General features: G+C 38.0%; 1 protein-coding gene across 2 annotated transcripts in view; it reads left to right on the forward strand.

Moving 5' to 3' along the window:
* The first annotated feature begins 2,285 nt into the window (after nt 1-2,285).
* The window catches only part of LOC106882483 (uncharacterized), a 142,742-nt gene continuing 139,373 nt past the window's right edge, over nt 2,286-5,654 (forward strand). The window contains exon 1 of one of the 2 annotated variants that reach the window (XM_052969595.1): nt 2,286-2,564. The gene's annotated coding sequence lies outside the window, so the exon portion shown is untranslated. The remainder of the gene's footprint in view (nt 2,565-5,654) is intronic. The other variant, XM_052969594.1, reaches the window with a different exon arrangement.

Here is a 5,654-nt window from a genome sequence, read left to right on the forward strand (position 1 = left end):
AGGAAGGTGAGAGTAGAGAGGGAAGTGCTGTCTCGTAGCAAATTTATTGAAAGGTGGGTGAATGTCGGTAAAATGGCCAGTATGAACCGACCAATTCCGAGGTTACACCTGTAAAAAAAAAAGGTAATATAAAAGAAGGGGCTCTCTCCCCGTTTTGACCAGGCTCCCGTGGCTTTTATGGGTTTTTCCAGAGTAACCTTTCAAAGCGCTTCCCCCTATTGGGAGTTTTACTTGTTATATTTTTCGCTGTTATTTTAATGTTTACACGGACCATTCTTTTTCGTAAAACTCTGTACTTTTCGTCCTGTGTTTGTCCTTACATGTTTTTGATTTATATTAGCCTTTGTGGCCAGTAAAACCCGAATTAATTATTATTATTATTTTAGTGTCTTTGTCTAAGCTCTTTCGTCATACGTCCTGTGACGTCATCAGCGACTTTCTATCCCACGTGTCTCCTCTTGTTCTATTTATAAACAAATCAAGAGGGGACACGTGGGATAGAGAATCACTGATGTGGTCACAGGACGAGTGTAAAAGAACTTAGATATAGACACTAAAATAATAATAATAAAACTGAAGTGAAGACCAAGTATATATAGTGCGGTGTTTATTTGGCAAAATAAATCATAGCCATGTATAACAATATCTGTTTCAACACACGATTTCACATCAGGAATCTTGCAAAACAAATACATAAACGTAACTACTATAGGTTTAATTGGAATAAAATGAGTTGAATTTCGTTGGTAGAAGCCCATTGTGAGCATAGTTAATACTGAGCTTCACGGTTCACTAGTAAAAAGAGAAAAAAAGGAATTAATGCATGATTGACAATGAAAGTAAAAGGGAGACTATGTTAATAGTAACTTATACAAAGAGACGGTAATGCAAAGAGGAAACAAAAGAAAGGAAGAGGTTTTATGGAATTACACAGAAAGATGAACTGGAGGTGCGTTGCTTAAGAGTTTGGGTAAAGGTAAGGTTACCTTCTCGAGTCATGCTAACAGACAAGGGTCGGTTTCCCGGTTTCTATGGCGTATAAATTTCCCACCTGGACAGGACGCCGATCCGTTGCAGGATTACTCATTTTTGCGAGTTGAGTGAACTGAAGCAATGTGAAATGAAGTGTTTTGCTCAGGAACACAACGCGTCGCCTGGTCCAAACCACCATCTTACGATCATGAGTCCAACACCCTAACCTCTAAGCCACGCGCCTCCACAACGGTTTGGGTGTTGGACTCATAATCGTATGATTGTGATTTCAATTCCAGTTTACTCAGCTGGCAAAAATGAGTATTCCTACAACGGTCCGGCATCCTGTCCAATATGTGTGTGTGAAGGGGGGGGGGATATCTACACCACAGAAACCGGTAAACCGGCCCTATGAGTTCTACCTTCGAGAAGGACGAGGTGTAGGGTTAAATAAAATATATAGGCGTGAGCGTGGTCGCATGGTTAAAAGCTTGCTTCCCAACAATGTGGCCCTGGGTTCAATCCCACAGCGCAGCACTTGGGCAAGTGTCTTCTACTTTAGCCTCGGGCCGACCAAAGCCTTGCGTGTGTCCTTGTGTTGTATTTGTCCCCGTCACCGCTTGACAACTGGTGTTGGTGTGTCTATATCTCCGCAACTTAACGGTTCAGCAAAGAATAAAAAAGAAAAAAACCGATAGAATAAGTACCAAACTTTTTTAAAATAAGTACTTACGTACTTATTTGACAAAATTCTTCAAAGTAGTGTCCCAGCATGGCCGCAGTCAAAAGGACTGAAACAAGTAAAAGATAAAATATGAAAGTAAAAGAGGGTATTGAAACAATATAAACAAGAGAAGAGAATGAATTCGAATAGTTCGTGTGTAAGAGTAGAATAGAGAGAGTAGATAAACTGATAGGGGGTAACTACAGATGTAAGACGAGGCGGAAAGAGAGATAAAGAGTAAATAGAGAGAAGAAATAGACTGTAAATACAGAGGAGAGAGAGATAAAGATTAAATAGAGAGGAGGAAAGAATTTGACTATTTACACAAGATAGGGGGAAAAGTAAGAGAAAATGGAAAAAGCAACAGATTATACAGTAGTGAGAGTATAAGCCAGAAGGCGGGTGTTCACGCTACTATATAGAAGTGATAGTATAGCAAAAAAGGGTAGTAGTCTGAGTAGATAAATGAAAGAGAAAATAATCTACACTGCGTCAGCTTTGAGGGGGAAAGTGGGGGAGTAATGAAAGTAAGTAGAAGAGATAGAGAGAGTGAGAAAAGAGAAGAGAGAAAAGTGAGAGAGAGTGAGAGAGGAGAGACGATGAGAGAGAGAAGAAACAAACATAGAGAGGAGAAACAAAGACATACAGAGAGAGTTGTATATGTGTATATATATATATGTGTGTATATTTATATATGTATATATGGTAATATGTACTCTGTAAGGTCGAGTTTAGCTTCTCACCTTATTTAGATCACTTAAAACGTACTGCGGATACACAAGGGGTGTGTGTATACACTTGAATATCGCGACCGTAACAGTAACAACAATTGTTACTACTGCTGTGGCTACTTACTACTTTATAAGAGGTATTTCGTAATGTTTTCCTTTTTTCTTAATTTATTTCCAGTAGACATTATGAAAACCAGTAACACACATACATACATACGTAACTGTGTCAAGTATGTATTTATCTCACACACACACATACACATATATATATATAAAACTCCATATTTAAAAAAAAAAAAAAATATATATATATATATATCATGCATAATATTTTTCTTCATGTTACCGTTTTTATTACACATCATACTCATAGGAGAGAGAGAGAGAGAGATGCAGTGTGTGCGTGTATACGTGCATGCATGTATGTAATCGTGTATGTGGGGTGTATGACTGACTATGCGCACGCGCGCGCGTCTCCGTGTCTGTGTGTGTGCATGCGTATGTGGGTGTGTGTGTAACGATGTGTGTGACTGCGTGTATTATAAATGTCAGACATAACCTTATCATTTGGTTTATTACACACCCACACAGTATATACGTGTGAATGTGTGTGCGTGCGTGCGCGCGTGTATATATGAGTGTGTTTGCATTTATGTGTGGATATATATGTATATATGTGCGTGTGTGCGTAAAATTGTCACGTTTGCTCATAGCAAAGTGTTTGAAAAAGGAAATGTGTACATTTTACAGGAAGTCTAAATCTTTATCACCCTGCTTCTGTTTCTCTCAATCTCTACTCAATTCACTTCCACCTATCTATTCCTCCCTCTCATTCTATCCCCTCTTCCTCCCCTCTCTCCATCCCTTCCTCCTTTCCCCATCCCCCTCTCTCTCGTGTCTTATACTTTACCTGTCTGTTTTCCCTTGTTTCTTTTTTAGTGTTTTGCCCTCCCCACTCTAAGTGTTTCTTTCCTCTTTATTACATGTGCATGTTTGTATATATATATATATATATATAGGTAAGTACGACCAGGGATCCCAGTGTAGGAATTTAGTAAGCTTCGAACATGTTTGCAGTCAGTAAAGATGACAAAAGGTGGACAAAATACGATAAAACGAGTTTATTAACATTGTGAGTTACCTCGTCCCATATTGAAATCAAAAGAAATTTCGATAAGTTGAGTCACCACACAACTCACGGTCAAGCAAGTAGCTAAAAATTGGAATGTAATATATATAAACTTGAAAAACAACACAACATACTGGCGGTGGCACTACATAAAGTACAATGAAACTTGTTACTTTCAGTGGGACATCTGGTTTCGTCCTTAACTAGTTTAGTCGTTAAGGGATAAACTCCTATACATATATGCACGCACACACATTTGAGTATACATATATACATACACATATATACACATAAAAAAATAGATAGATAGATAGATAGGTAGGTAGGTAGGTAGGTAGGTAGATAGATAGATAGATAGATAGGTAGGTGGATAGATAGATAAATAGATAGATAGATAGTTTGAGTAGAAAGCTTGAAGAACGCTGTGTAAGGCTCAATCACAGACATTGGCTACCTGATGTCATCATACAGTGGAAATGTTCATGTTACTAGATTTACTTCAGGGATTCCACAGTGTACGTATAGTTTATATAGATAGATCAGAGACAGAAAATGGAATTTACGATATAATTTTTTTCAAAATCCCTAGAATTGTTTCGACTTATTCTTGCACCTGTATCACATAGGTGAGTTGCTGTGCATTCAGTTGTTAGCATCACAGGTGCAGGATGCACCTCATCAAGTGATTTTTTTTTAAAAGTAAATTTCTTGCTATATCTTCTCGCCAATTCATTTTTCCCTTAAAATATCGTATAGTTGGGTAGCTGTTGCGTTCCAGTAGTTCTCAGGCGAAACTGAGAGACAAGATACACTTACTTGCATTCAAAAAGTAAAAGATACACAAGATACATTGACTAAACATAAATAAGATAAAGTATAAGGCGTGGCTGTATAGTAAGAAGCTTGCTTCCCAATCACATGGTTCAGGGTTCAATCCCACTGCGTGGCACCTTGGGCGAGTGTCTTCTACTATAGCTTCGGACCGATCAAAGCCTTGTGAGTGTATTTGGTAGACGAAAACTGAAAGAACCCTGTTGTGTACACACACACGTGTGTGTGTGTGCCTTTGTGTCTGTTTGTCTTTCACCACCACTTGATAGTCGGTGCTGGTGTATTTGCGTTTCCGTATTCTAGCGGTTCGGCGAAAGAGAACGATAGAATAAGGATCGGGCTTAAAATAATTAGTACTGGGATCGATTCATTCGACCCCAAAATTCCCCAGCATGGACGCAGTCTCGTGATTGAAACAAGTATATATACTTGGAAAACGATGCATGGCGTCCTTCATATAATAATGTAAATATATAAATATATGCATATATACATACATATATGTACATACCTACATATATATGTATATATACATGCATATATGATCTCCCTCTCTTGTTCTTCTTCCTTTCTGATTTTCTCTCCCACCCTTTCCCTATTCTTCTCCTCTCTCCTTTACCGTTCCCTCTCTCTCTCTCTCTCTCTCTCTCTCTCTCTCTCTCTCTCTCTCTCTCTCACTCTCTCACTCTTCCTCCTTGACTCTCTCGTCGCTGACACGTAACGAAAGGCTATCTATTTTCTTTCTTCCACTTCCTTCGTAAAGACAAGATGTGCTTTTATCTGTCTCTTCTCAAAGCTCGTCTTTCTAGCGTTCATAATTTTTCACGTCGTCTTGGCTTAACAGTCCTCACCGTTTGTTTTTACTGTCTTGTTCTCACTATCCTGTTTTTGTTACTATTTTCACCCTCCGCAAAAAATCCCAAATTTTATTTAATTTGCTTTGCGGAAAGGACTGTTTCAACGAAGTCGCGTATTGTCCTTACCTTCGAAACGCGGAGTAGATGAAACAGGGACAACTGATGAAGGGAATGTTCTTTATGTTGTATGTCTCGGTTCTCTGTTTTTCGTTGTTCGAAAGAAGTTCGTTTTCTATGTTTTTGTTTTCATGTTTTCGTTTCTCATTGTGTCCACGTTTTTTTTATGTCCTGTACCCATATATGCATGTATATATACATATATATGTAGGCATGTACATATATGTATATATGCATATATTTATATATTATTTATATTATATATATATGTATATATATATATATATATATAT

Source organism: Octopus bimaculoides, chromosome 7 (assembly GCF_001194135.2).
Source record: "Octopus bimaculoides isolate UCB-OBI-ISO-001 chromosome 7, ASM119413v2, whole genome shotgun sequence".
In the NCBI taxonomy this organism is placed as follows: Eukaryota; Metazoa; Mollusca; class Cephalopoda; order Octopoda; family Octopodidae; genus Octopus; species Octopus bimaculoides.